This window comes from Pecten maximus, chromosome 5 (assembly GCF_902652985.1).
Source record: "Pecten maximus chromosome 5, xPecMax1.1, whole genome shotgun sequence".
NCBI classification, from domain to species: Eukaryota; Metazoa; Mollusca; class Bivalvia; order Pectinida; family Pectinidae; genus Pecten; species Pecten maximus.
This window is the reverse complement of record NC_047019.1, coordinates 597,339-613,697: the sequence shown is the minus strand read 5'-3', so window position 1 is coordinate 613,697 and position 16,359 is coordinate 597,339.

Below are 16,359 nucleotides of genomic sequence, written 5' to 3'. Positions count from 1 at the left end.
CATTTTCCCAGAGCAGATTTACGTCAAATTCATCAAAGTATTAAATTCAGGTAGTTTGCACGTTATTCCAGCACGAACCCCTCTCTGATGTAGGAGGCCTCACAGCAACAAAGGTCACGAGAATGAGTGTCCAAAAAAACACCCACATGAGGACGGGTGCCATGGAGCCATCAACATCACGGTCATATGAGGACGGGTGCCATGGAGCCATCAACACCACGGTCATATGAGGACGGGTGTCATGGAGTCATCAACACCACGGTCATATGAGGACGGGTGTCATTAGTACTGGTGTCATTGAGTCACCAACATCACTGTCATATGAGGACGGGTGTCATGGGGCCACCAACACCACGGTCATATGAGGACGGGTGTCATGGAGTCACCAACACCACGGTCATATGAGGACGGGTGTCATGGAGTCACCAACACCATGGTCATATGAGGACGGGTGTCATGGAGTCACCAACACCACGGTCATATGAAGACGGGTGTCATTAGTACGGGTGTCATGGAGTCACCAACATCACGGTCATATGAGGACGGGTGTCATTAGTACGGGTGTCATGGGGCCACCAACACCACGGTCATATGAGGACGGGTGTCATGGAGTCACCAACACCATGGTCATATGAGGACGGGTGTCATGGAGTCACCAACACCACGGTCATATGAGGACGGGTGTCATTAGTACGGGTGTCATGGAGTCACCAACATCACGGTCATATGAGGACGGGTGTCATTAGTACGGGTGTCATTGAGTCACCAACATCACGGTCATATGAGGACGGGTGTCATTAGTACGGGTGTCATGGAGTCACCAACATCACGGTCATATGAGGACGGGTGTCATGGAGTCATCGACACCACGGTCATATGAGGACGGGTGTCATGGAGTCACCACACCACGGTCATATGAGGACGGGTGTCATTAGTACGGGTGTCATGGAGTCACCAACATCACGGTCATATGAGGACGGGTGTCATGGAGTCATCAACATCACGGTCATATGAGGACGGGTGTCATGGAGTCACCAACATCACGGTCATATGAGGACGGGTGTCATTGAGTCACCAACATCACTGTCATATGAGGACGGGTGTCATTAGTACGGGTGTCATGGAGTCACCAACACCACGGTCATATGAGGACGGGTGTCATGGGACCACCAACACCACGGTCATATGAGGACGGGTGTCATGGGGCCACCAACACCACGGTCATATGAGGACGGGTGTCATGGGGCCACCAACACCAGATTGAGGGTTGGATACCGCTGACATATTACATGACAACATCTGTTCGCTAATAACACGGTTTTAATGAAAAGCCAATTTAACCGGAAGCTGATATCGATTGTGCATGTTTATTAATGGCATAAACATGCAAAATTACATAGCTGGAAACAAGATATGTATAGATATAATTCTTGATCAAAAATCGATATAGCCTGCAAAATGTTTAAAATATATTTTTGTTACGTACAATTCTTGGAGTCCCTAGCGTACCAACGTCACGAAGTTCCACAGAAAATTACAACTCGTTAAAGAAGCGATACTTGTCTACTGTATTCTTAGCTTTATTCGTGTGGCCATGGTTTGATTTTACTGTTGTTTCAGAATAAACAGTTTCTGTCGGCTTTGTGAATATTGTGGCGCTGTGATGTTTTCTCTATTGCACACAATAAAAACCTGAACAATTGTATGATGATTACGTCCCTAGTAAAGCTATAAGTTTTTGTGATATATATGTATTTTTAATTGAAACAAAATAATGTATTTAAGATACTATTGTTTAGATAAAGCCATATTATTCATGTTTAGATTGCCTGATTTTTTAAAAATGAAATCGCAAAATTGAAATGTAGATTAAAAAACATAAAGCCCACTTCCATCATCATCAAACTGTCAACTTTAATGGGTTGTGTTGCTCGCTTAATTTGTGGCTTATCAAGTAAGAACTTTTTGGGAAGATTTAACGGCGGTCACACCACAAAACCTATATTGTTATATTCTTGGTAAGTGAATTACTTGTTAAAATCTTAATATTAGCAAACTAGAATAATTTTGTGCATGGCATTTTTAAGTGATTCAATGTCGCTAATTTTAAGATAGAACACTTTTCTACCTAATTCCTTTTTTTAATTTTTACATTTTGCTGCGCTATTTTTCTGGAAGAAATATGGTATAATCAGATTTGGTTATAAGTAATGTGTTTGTATCAACAAAAACCGATGTATGTGTTTTAATAGACGAGAGGAGAAAAACACCATTATCTGATATTTCAACATTTTACTTCCCAGGGCCTACATATATAACTCACTTGTCAATATTCCACACGGCATATGGCAGACCATTAATTTTATCAGGGGTAGTTCTGCCAAAACTGGCTTTTTACATATCGGTACAAAAACCTCTGAAACACTCGGCTGAGATAATCCATTACCGCCCGAGAGGTACTTCATCGGACAAAACCGGCTCTATTCACCGAACTCTACATATCTGGGGTCCCCATTGACAGGGAGTGTACGGCATATACACTGATTCAATTGCTTCTAATTTGTCGTCTAGGAGAACAATGATCGGAATGGTCAAAGAGACAATAGGACAACATGAACCACGTCACAATCCGTCTGATACGGCGATCTACTGAGAAACGTCGAAAATAGAACTTACAATCGGAAATCCAAGGTTACTAAACCAGACACAGCTGTTTACTTTGTCGGAGGTCAAACCATATTTTTCAGCCCAAAGGATAAAAGTTCAGGATGTTTTTGGCATGAAACTTAATACAGTATCAGTAAATCTTTATTACTTAAGTTTTAAATTTAGTCAATGTACATTCATAACAAATCAATTGTATTAGTGATTGCTTCATTTCCCACTTAGTGACGAGTCCTAGTGTCATAAATCTAGGTTATTATATTTGGTGTATTAGGCAGTTTTTGATAATGATATAAACAATATCTTCACATATTAATGTTATTCTGTTGTACTCTCTGAAATCACTTAAAAAAAAAAGTTTTTTTCAAAATTGATATTCAAACCTCGATGACACTATATGTACCTGGGTATGTTAACACGCGCCAAACTCACGGATTCTCAAGCTATTTATTCTCCCTTTAGTACCATTATACTTAAAAAGATGCTACACCTCCGACCGAGTGTAATTAATTGTTATTATTTTGACAATAAATGAAATTTATTCCATATATATATATGCCTATTTAAGACCAACAAATAACAAAAGTAATTTTATAACGTCAAAAATTGTCGTAATGAAGATTATAATCTACTTTGCATACACTTGACCTTGATCGCAATGCATTCTGGGAGAGATTTACATACAGAAGAAAACACACATGGTGGACTTATTTTTATTCAGCAGGGACAACAATATATTGCCTGTTGCCTATCATAACTATAAATTTTAATTGCGAAGCAGAAAATAAAAACTAAACAAACATTTCAATATTATCCGTTGCGAAAGATCACGAGCCTGTGCATGTTGTCACCCTCGAACCGAAACGCTTTCTCAGTGTTATCCCTTCGGACCCATTTCGCTGGATTGATACAAGTGTGATTTATCAACAGGTTTAAGCTGATGAACTATTAATAGTGACTCTGCAATCACTACATATCACAAAAGAAATCTTAACCATTGATTCAATCGCATCATATGCTTAGAGTTTTCAGTAAAGATGACAACAGACCGAACATTACACTATGTACGTGTGTACGTTACACACTTGCCTCTCCAACAAAAACTCAACAGTGTCATTTCCGCATGTGTTCCGATTCCATTGTCGTTTATAATTCCACCCGTCTGTGCAGTCTCCGATTGAAAGCATTCCCTTTCTTCGTTCTCTTTCATAATCTAATTCATGCTTCCTTCTTTCTGGAGATTTTAGGCTAACACATGTTACCTTCCTCGCTTCGCCATGTGGTTCCTACTTGTTTGTGTTCCTGTTTACGGTGCATGCGCAATCAGTATTTCATTCAATATGGAGGCGGAGCGAAATGGAATATCTTCGGGACGCAAAAAATTATTTTCATTTTTTTTTTTTTTTTTAATTCTAAAGATAAATAAGAAGATGAAACTTTCCGAGGGTGGTAATATTGTTAAGTGTGTAACTATGATTGCTGAAAAAAATACATACGAGTCTATTCGTGTTTCTAATTGATAAAAAAATACTATCTGTCAAAGGTGTAGCACCTTTAATTGATCTCTATTGGAAAAAATAAATAAATACAAAAATGTGGTTATGTATTCGATTGGCATTCATCCATGTATCAGAATATCCGAGAGAGTTGGTTAAATGTTTGGTTAATTAAGAAACAGTACAGTATATACAAACCTACGTACAGAAAATGTAGGCCATTAATTGATATTACTGACCACGTGACCAATTTATCCAGTAACGAGTTTATTGAATTCTGGTCTAAGAGAGAGATTTAAGGATTAAAGACAATCGTTGCATCAAAGAGCCCATCCAACTATTGGCCAACCAAGTGAAAGGAGAATTCTCCCGGCTACCAAAGCTTTTATTGGAATCATATGCTGTCTTGACCACGAAAGAAAATATCTATAGATTGTCTATTCGTTACTAGGCTTACTCACATCACATGATCGATCGGATACGTGTGAATTAAGGCAGGGATGTTTTGGGTTCGGTTCATGCAGGATCTGTAAAAGAAGTATCATCACCCTCTTGTATTAGAAGTATCACCACCCCTCTTGTATTAGAAGTATCAACACTCTCTTGTATTAGAAGTACCACCACCCTCTTGTATTAGAAGTATCACAACCCTCTTGTATTAGAAGCATCACCAACCTCTTGTATTAGAAGTATCACCACCCTCTTGTATTAGAAGTATCACCACCCTCTTGTGTTAGAAGTATCACCACTCCTGTTGTATTAGAAGTATCAACACTCTCTTGTATTAGAAGTACCACCACCCTCTTGTATTAGAAGTATCACAACCCTCTTGTATTAGAAGTATCACCACCCTCTTGTATTAGAAGTATCACCACCCTCTTGTATTAGAAGTAACACCACCCCTCTTGTATTAGAAGTATCACCACCCTCTTTTATCAGAAGTATCACCACCCTCTTGTATTAGAAGTAACACCACCCCTCTTGTATTAGAAGTATCACCACCCTCTTGTATTAGAAGTATCACCACCCTCTTGTATTAGAAGTATCACCACTCCTGTTGTATTAGAAGTATCACCACCCTCTTTTATCAGAAGTATCACCACCCTCTTGTATTAGAAGTAACACCACCCCTCTTGTATTAGAAGTATCATCACCCTCTTGTTTAAGAGGTATCAACACTCTCTTGTATTAGAAGTATCACCACCCTCTTGTATTAGAAGTATCACAATCCTCTTGTATAATAAGTATCACAACCCTCTTGTATTAGAAGTATCACCACTTCTCTTGTATTATATCACCACCCTCTTGTATTAGAAGTATCAACACTCTCTTGTGTTAGAAGTATCACCACCCTCTTGTATTAGAAGTATCATCACCCTCTTGTTTAAGAGGTATCAACACTCTCTTGTATTAGAAGTATCACCACCCTCTTGTATTAGAAGTATCACAATCCTCTTGTATAATAAGTATCACAACCCTCTTGTATTAGAAGTATCACAACCCTCTTGTATTATAAGTATCACCACCCCCCTGTATTAGAAGTATCACAACCCTCTTGTATTAGAAGTATCACAACCCTCTTGTATTAGAAGTATCACCACCCTCTTGTATTAGAAGTGTCACCACCCTCTTGTGTTAGAAGTATCACCACCCTCTTGTATTAGAAGTATCACAACCCTCTTGTATTATAAGTATCACCACCCCCCTGTATTAGAAGTATCACAACCCTCTTGTGTTAGAAGTATCACCACCCTCTTGTATTAGAAGTATCACAACCCTCTTGTATTATAAGTATCACCACCCCCTGTATTAGAAGTATCACAACCCTCTTGTATTAGAAGTATCACAACCCTCTTGTATTAGAAGTATCATCACCCCTCTTGTATTAGAAGTATCACAACCCTCTTGTATTAGAAGTATCACCACCCCTCTTGTATTAGAAATATCACCACCCCTCTTGTATTAGAAGTATCACAACCCTCTTGTATTAGAAGTATCACCACACTCTTGTTTTAGAAGTACACCCCCCTCTTGATTGAATTCAAAACCCCTTTTGTTTATAAGTTTAAACCACCCCTGTATTAGAAGTATCCAACCCTCTTGTATTAGAAGTACACAACCCTCTTGTATTAGAAGTAACACACCCCTCTTGTATTAGAGTATCACACACCCTCTTGTATTAGAAGTATCACCACCCCTCTTGTATTAGAAATATCACCACCCCTCTTGTATTAGAAGTATCACAACCCTCTTGTATTAGAAGTATCACCACACTCTTGTATTAGAAGTATCACCACCCTCCTGTATTAGAAGTATCCACACTCTCTTGTGTTAGAAGTATCACAACCCTCTTGTATTAGAAGTATCACCACCCTCTCGTATTAGAAGTATATCATCCTCTTGTATTAGAAGTATCACAACCCTCTTGTATTAGAAGTATCACCACTTCTCTTGTATTATATCACCACCCTCTTGTATTAGAAGTATCAACACTCTCTTGTGTTAGAAGTATCACCACCCCTCTTGTATTAGAAGTATCACCACCCTCTTGTTTAAAGAGTAAAACCACCCCCACCACCTCTTGTATTAGAAGTATCACCACCCTCTTTATTAAGTATCACCACCTCTTGTATAGAAGTACACAACCCCCTCTTGTATTAGAAGTATCACCCCCTCTTGTATTAGAAGTATCACCACCCTCTTGTATTAGAAGTATCACCACTCCTGTTGTATTAGAAGTATCACCACCCTCTTGTATTAGAAGTATCATCACCCTCTTGTATAAGAGGTATCAACACTCTCTTGTATTAGAAGTATCACCACCCTCTTGTATTAGAAGTATCACAATCCTCTTGTATAATAGTTACAAGTATATATCAACCTCTCTTGTATTAGAAGTATCACCACCCTCTTGTATTAGAAGTATCATCACCCTCTTGTATTAGAAGTATCACCACCCTCTTGTATTAGAAGTATCAACACTCTCTTGTATTAGAGGTATCACAACCCCCTTGTATTAGAAGTATCATCACCCTCTTGTATTAGAAGTATCACCACTTCTCTTGTATTAGAAGTATCACCACCCTCTTGTATTAGAAGTATCAACACTCTCTTGTGTTAGAAGTATCACCACCCTCTTGTATTAGAAGTATCACCACCCTCTTGTATTAGAAGTATCACCACCCTCTTGTATTAGAAGTATCACCACCCTCTTGTATTAGAAGTATCAACACTCTCTTGTATTAGAAGTATCATCACCCTCTTGTATTAGAAGTATCACCACCCTCTTGTATTAGAAGTATCACCACCCTCTTGTATTAGAAGTATCACCACCCTCTTGTATTAGAAGTATCACCACCCTCTTGTATTAGAAGTATCACCACTCTCTTGTATTAGAAGTATCACCACCCTCTTGTATTAGAAGTATCACCACCCTCTTGTATTAGAAGTATCATCCACCCTCTTGTATTAGAAGTATCATCCACCCTCTTGTATTAGAAGTATCACCACTTCTCTTGTATTAGAAGTATCACCACCCTCTTGTATTAGAAGTATCACAACCCTCTTGTATTAGAAGTATCACCACCCTCTTGTATTAGAAGTATCACAGCCCTCCTGTATTAGAAGTATCACCACCCTCTTGTATTAGAAGTATCACCACCCTCTTGTATTAGAAGTATCATCACCCTCTTGTATTAGAAGTATCACCACCCTGTTGTATTAGAAGTATCATCACCCTCTTGTATTAGAAGTTTCACCACCCTCTTGTATTAGAAGTATCAACACTCTCTTGTATTAGAGGTATCACAACCCCCTTGTATTAGAAGTATCATCACCCTCTTGTATTAGAAGTATCACCACCCTCTTGTATTAGAAGTATCACCACACTCTTGTGTTAGAAGTATCAACACTCTGTTGTGTTAGAAGTATCATCACTCTCTTGTATTAGAAGTATCACCACTTCTCTTGTATTAGAAGTATCACCACCCTCTTGTATTAGAAGTATATCATCGCCCCTCTTGTATTAGAAGTATCACCACCCTCTTGTATTAGAAGTATCACCACCCTCTTGTATTAGAAGTATCACCACCCTCTTGTATTAGAAGTATCACCACCCTCTTGTATTAGAAGTATCACAGCCCTCCTGTATTAGAAGTATCACCACCCTCTTGTATTAGAAGTATCACCACCCTCTTGTATTAGAAGTATCACCACCCTCTTGTATTAGAAGTATCACAACCCCCTTGTATTAGAAGTATCACCACCCTCTTGTATTAGAAGTATCAACACTCTCTTGTATTAGAAGTATCACAACCCTCTTGTATTAGAAGTATCACCACCCTCTTGTATTAGAAGTATCACAACCCTCTTGTATTATAAGTATCACCACCCCCCTGTATTAGAAGTATCACAACCCTCTTGTATTAGAAGTATCACAACCCTCTTGTATTAGAAGTATCACAACCCTCTTGTATTAGAAGTGTCATCACCCCTCTTGTATTATAAGTATCACCACCCCCCTGTATTAGAAGTATCACAACCCTCTTGTATTAGAAGTATCACAACCCTCTTGTATTAGAAGTATCATCACCCCTCTTGTATTAGAAGTATCACAACCCTCTTGTATTAGAAGTATCACCACCCCTCTTGTATTAGAAATATCACCACCCCTCTTGTATTAGAAGTATCACAACCCTCTTGTATTAGAAGTATCACCACACTCTTGTATTAGAAGTATCACCACCCTCTTGTATTAGAAGTATTATCACCCCTCTTGTATTAGAAGTATCACCACCCTCTTGTATTAGAAGTAACACCACCCTCTTGTATTAGAAGTATCATCACCCCTCTTGTATTAGAAATATCACCACCCCTCTTGTATTAGAAGTATCACAACCCTCTTGTATTAGAAGTATCACCACCCTCTTGTATTAGAAGTATCATCACCCCTCTTGTATAGAAGTATCATCACCCCTCTTGTATAGAAGTATCATCACCCATTTAAGAGTTGCTATATTTCCCCATACTGTTATGTCATTTGCTTGTTTGATGGATGATGTCAATCCATATGTTAAGGTATTTTGACGATTTCGTGGTTGCTATCAATCCTATCTTAAGGTATTTTGACGATTTCGTGGTTGCTATCAATCCATATCTTAAGGTACTTTCCCCAGACACTAATAAAGTTGTTAATACAATATTATGATTTATGCTCTCTACTATGAATTATTCTGGTGATGACTTGTTTTCGCCTACTTGACTCCGCCTATAGTCAGGTTTCTCGTCTCTGATGATGGCTCGTGGTGTAAATCATGTAAATTTAGCCAGTGCACATCGAGCAAAAAGGCTCTCATAGCTTTTACATAAGATGACGGCAATTCTGTAATAGTTTCTCTATAAATAAATGTTTCACAAAATATAATATAGGTGCTGTTCGTAAATCAATTTTATTTAACGTTTAGACTGACGTAGTTATTTGCATTTCTTCCCAGTAAAATTGATATTGATTTTTATATGTTATTTCTACTTCTTTGGCAATCGATATTAACGTAATTATATGTACATTTGTAATGTAAAGTAGTTAGGATAAAATATACAATATGTAAACAGTTCACTAATATAAAAACACTTATTACAAAGACACTATAAAACTCAAATTTCAAAAACATTGCGAAGCGCATGAGTGACATTTAATTACAAATTTTACACCCTTATAAAGAGTTAATCTAAATAACGGCATCCAAATGTGACTCGGATTTAAATTTCGAAACTCATTATTTGGCATTCAGAATCTCTGCATTATCACAAAACACATTTCGACAACTTGTTCTGGCTTATAGCCGTCTGTGGGGAGTCACATCTCAACGTATTTAGTTTGATGGAACATGTTTTCTGAAGGGCGATACACTTGTAACCGCTACACAAAAGTGACTCCTGTGTCTGGTTATATCACCATTCTAAGATACGATAAACTTATTAGAAAGCTTAGACTTCCAAGCTTCACTTCTAATAATCGACTTGAATCGCGTCAGTTGAAATCTTGATCTTACCGGTCGTTCTAACTCCATATCTAACAAATTCTCCCTCTCGTCACGTTTGAACAAAGGGACATTTGGGAGTAATCCAAGAGCATTTGTCACCCTGAATAAATACAAGAAGTATAACTAATTAGCAAACCTGATCTCGGACTGACTGTTCGGAATTACAAACTGTCGTTCACAGACCCTTTACGGGCCGAGTTGGTCTCCACAGCGTAAACACAGAGCATACCAATGCTATCGTCTGCCAAACCTGTCCAAATATATTACAAATGGTACTTGAATGGCTCTGACCTGGGTTCTCCTGTATCATTTGTTTAGGTACAAAGCTATCGTCGGGTAAATTTAAAAGGTGAGTAATAAGTGTATATAGGAGAGATTTCATTAGGTCTTGCCCAATAGTGTTAGGTACTGGAGGTTAATCTTTAATTATGGACAGGTGTGTTAAGGTAAGTAAACGATTGTCTATATTTCTATCATTAAAATTGCTATAGTTATTGTGCAATATACATACTTACACATTTTAAAAATGATATTGTCATTATCATACCATTCAAGTGCATTGCTCTGTTAAATAAATTTTAATCGTTTTTGAAAATCAGAAGGATCCATGATTAGTCTAAACCGTAAATAATTGACACGGATTTGTTTTGAAGGCATCCGACAACAATATCCACGGTGTATAATTCTACTTCATTTAAAAAGGCGAGCACTGCCGTATTTTGGCGATACGAGCTCTCACACGATTTTAACATACAGTTAAATGTATGATTTTGTGTTTTCATTAGCATACATTTAAAAAGTAAATCCATGTTAAAGAAAGTTATTAATTTTAGAAATATTTGAAGCGATGGGCCTTTACAAAAAGTCGCTAGAAAGGCCAACACAAATCTGTACAATATTGTCATAGAGTCTACATCTACATTATCAGCTAATTCGTTCATTGTACCATTTCGATACCACCCATCACCAAACTCCGACATAAAGATGGACTAATTCACGGCCCGGACTGTAGATTGACCGAGGATCGCCACATTCTGCTGGTGAGTTACATGTAGAGGCATTGTGACGTCATGAGTATAGACAATGTCTTTTTGATTACATTTGGTTTTGTATCTTTACGGTTCTCTGGTATTTAATGACGACTAAGCAGGGTGGTAAGTGTTGGTCGAGAATTCCCAGCAGCTGTGTAAACTTTCGTTTCCGTCATGTGACCGAGTGAGCCCTTGCTAATGTACAAATGCGTGCCAAAGTGAATTTATGAACACATGCAACTATCGCCGTCCGTCCGTCTGTGGCGGTTATAAAATGTATGTATAGATTGATCGCCGTCCGTCCGTCTGTGGCGGTTATAATATGTATGTATAGATTGATCGCCGTCCGTCCGTCTGTGGCGGTTATAATATGTATGTATAGATTGATCGCCGTCCGTCCGTCTGTGGCGGTTATAATATGTATGTATAGATTGATCGCCGTCCGTCCGTCTGTGGCGGTTATAATATGTATGTATAGATTGATAGTTAAGTATTGGATAAAGACTCTTTTACCAATACTTTGCTATCAATCTTTAAAAGAGAGCTCAACACAAACTTGGTCAATTCCAATGGAAGATAAGGATGACGTCCGGGTGTGTGAGTAGATTTAAACAAACATCAGAACTGAGACATATTGACGGGGGTCATGTAACTAGATTTAAACAAACATCAGAGCTGAGACATATTGACGGGGTCATGTGACTAGATTTAAACAAACATCAGAGCTGAGACATATTGACGGGGTCATGTGAGTAGATTTAAACAAACATCAGAGCTGAGACATATTGACGGGGGTCATGTAACTAGATTTAAACAAACATCAGTTCTGAGACATATTGACGGGGTCATGTGACTAGATTTAAACAAACATCAGTTCTGAGACATATTGACGGGGGTCATGTAACTAGATTTAAACAAACATCAGTTCTGAGACATATTGACGGGGATCGTGTAACTGCACCAAAAGAACAATGGCTATGGGTTTGCGTGTAATTGGACATTAAGCCGCTGTGAAATATCAACATTTAGATTAGTGTAGAGACAAATCAACCGACAGTCTTTGTTTATGCTGTGATTGAAACAAGTATACCACTGGATGATTAAGGCGTCACGTGATCAGGAACCATCCTTTTCAAAATGCAATCATGCAATTAATTTTCGTTCGTTCGACAAATGCGCATATTCGGATACGATAATGTCAGAACGATTTTACCAGAATTTGGAATTTCGCATTTGACTTCAATCTTCTATCGCCAATAAGATCACAATGATATAAATTAATCCTTTGAACGCATATTGACTTGGAAAAGCAGTTGTAATTGTTCATTTTTTTTCATGCAGTTGATGTGATTTTTTTTCCACATCAAATATTTTGAAAATTTGCACTTTAAACAAGAAGCTATTATGCAGCAAAGCTTGAACTATACAGTGTTACAAGACAATAGATTGTTAATGCATCAAACAATCAAGTGGAAGTGGACAGTGTGATGTTGTAATATTAATCATGCAAACAATATCAAGACAAAACTGACGAAAACGGCAATTCCTGAATGGTTTATACATCTGACATAGTTATGACTCATGTCACCACTCTGTCGTCAATAACACTAACATCTGACATAGTTATGACACATGTCACCACTCTGTCGTCAATAACATATGATATAGTTATGACACATGTCACCACTGTGTCGTCAATAACACTATAACATCTGACATAGTTATGACACTTGTCACCACTGTATCGTCAATAACATATGACATAGTTATTACACATGTCACCACTGTGTGGTCAATAACATCTGACATAGTTATGACACATGTCACCACTGTGTCGTCAATGACACTGGAACATCTGACATAGTTATGACACATGTCACCACTCTGTCGTCAATAACATATGATATAGTTATGACACATGTCACCACTGTGTCGTCAATAACACTATAACATCTGACATAGTTATGACACTTGTCACCACTGTATCGTCAATAACATATGACATAGTTATTACACATGTCACCACTGTGTGGTCAATAACATCTGACATAGTTATGACACATGTCACCACTGTGTCGTCAATAACATATGACATAGTTATGACACATGTCACCACTGTGTCGTCAATAACATCTGACATAGTTATGACACACGTCACCACTGTGTCGTCAATAACATCTGACATAGTTATGACACATGTCACCACTGTGTCGTCAATAACATCTGATATAGTTATGACACATGTCACCACTGTGTCGTCAATAACACTAAAATATGACATAGTTATGACACATGTCACAACTGTGTCGTTAATAACATATGACATAGTTATGACACATGTCACCACTGTGTCGTTAAAAACATATGACATAGTTATGACACATGTCACCACTGTGTCGTCAATAACATCTGACATAGTTATGACACATGTCACCACTGTGTCGTCAATAACATATGACATAGTTATGACACATGTCACCACTGTGTCGTCAATAACATCAGAAATAGTTATGACACATGTCACCACTGTGTCGTCAATAACATCTGACAGAGTTATGACACACGTCACCACTGTGTGGTCAATAACATATGACATAGTTATGACTTATGTCACCACTGTGTCGTCAATAACATCTGACATAGTTATGGCACATGTCACCACTGTGTCGTCAATAACATCTGACATAGTTATGACTTATGTCACCACTGTGTCGTCAATAACATCTGACATAGTTATGACTTATGTCACCACTTTGTCGTCAATAACATATGACATAGTTATGGCACTCGTCACCACTGTGTCGTCAATAACATATGACATAGTTATGACACATGTCACCACTGTGTCGTCAATAACATCTGACATAGTTATGGCACATGTCACCACTGTGTCGTCAATAACATTGTAACATCTGACATAGTTATGACACATGTCACCGCTGTGTCGACAATAACACTGTAACATCTGACATAGTTATGACACATGTCACCACTGTGTCGTCAATAACATCTGACATAGTTATGACACATGTCACCACTGTGTCGTCAATAACATTAACATCTGACATAGTTATGACACATGTCACCACTGTGTCGTCAATAACACTGTAACATCTTACATAGTTATGACACATGTCACCACTGTGTCGTCAATAACATATGACATAGTTATGACACATGTCACCACTGTGTCGTCAATAACATTGTAACATCTGACATAGTTATGACACATGTCACCACTGTGTCGTCAATAACATCTGACATAGTTATGACACATGTCACCACTGTGTCGTCAATAACACTAACATCTGACATAGTTATGACACATGTCACCACTGTGTCGTCAATAACACTGTAACATATGACATAGTTATGACACATGTCACCACTGTGTCGTCAATAACATATGACATAGTTATGACACATGTCACCACTGTGTCGTCAATAACATATGACATAGTTATGACACATGTCACCACTGTGTCGTCAATAACATCAGAAATAGTTATGACACATGTCACCACTGTGTCTTCAATAACATCTGACAGAGTTATGACACACGTCACCACTGTGTCGTCAATACCATATGACATAGTTATGACTTATGTCACCACTGTGTCGTCAATAACATCTGACATAGTTATGACTTATGTCACCACTGTGTCGTCAATAACATCTGACATAGTTATGACTTATGTCACCACTGTGTCGTCAATAACATCTGACATAGTTATGACTTATGTCACCACTGTGTCGTCAATAACATATGACATAGTTATGGCACATGTCACCACTGTGTCGTCAATAACATATGACATAGTTATGACACATGTCACCACTGTGTCGTCAATAACACCGTAACATCTGACATAGTTATGACACATGTCACCACTGTGTCGTAAATAACACTGTAACATCTGACATAGTTATAACACACGTCACCACTGTATCGTCAATAACACTGTAACATCTGACATAGTTATGACACACGTCACCACTGTGTCGTCAATAACATCTGACATAGTTATGACACATGTCACCACTGTGTCGTCAATAACATCTGACATAGTTATGACACATGTCACCACTGTGTCGTCAATAACATCTGACATAGTTATGACACATGTCTCCACTCTGTCGTCAATAACATCTGACATAGTTATGACTTATGTCACCACTGTGTCGTCAATAACATCTGACATAGTTATGACACATGTCACCACTGTGCCGTCAATAACACTGTAACATCTGACATAGTTATGACACACGTCACCACTGTGTCGTCAATAACATCTGACATAGTTATGACACATGTCACCACTGTGTCGTCAATAACACTGTAACATCTGACATAGTTATGACACATGTCACCGCTGTGTCGTCAATAACATCTGACATAGTTATGACACATGTCACCACTGTGTGGTCAATAACATCTGACATAGTTATAACACATGTCACCGCTGTGTCGTCAATAACACTAACATATGACATAGTTATGACACATGTCACCGCTGTGTCGTCAATAACACTGTAACATCTGACATAGTTATGACACATGTCACCACTGTGTCGTCAATAACACTAACATCTGACATAGTTATGACACATGTCACCACTGTGCCGTCAATAACACTAACATATGACATAGTTATGACACATGTCACCACTGTGTCGTCAATAACATTGTAACATCTGACATAGTTATGACACATGTCACCACTGTGTCGTCAATAACACTAACATATGACATAGGTATGACACATGTCACCACTGTATCGTCAATAACACTGTAACATCTGACATAGTTATGACACACGTCACCACTGTGTCGTCAATAACACTGTAACATCTGACATAGTTATGACACATGTCACCACTGTGTCGTCAATAACATCTGACATAGTTATGACACATGTCACCGCTGTGTCGTCAATAACACTGTAACATCTGACATAGTTATGACACATGTCACCACTGTGTCGTCAATAACATCTGACATAGTTATGACACATGTCACCGCTGTGTCGTCAATAACACTGTAACATCTGACATAGTTATGACACATGTCACCACTGTGTCGTCAATAACACTAACATATGACATAGTTATGGCACATGTCACCAC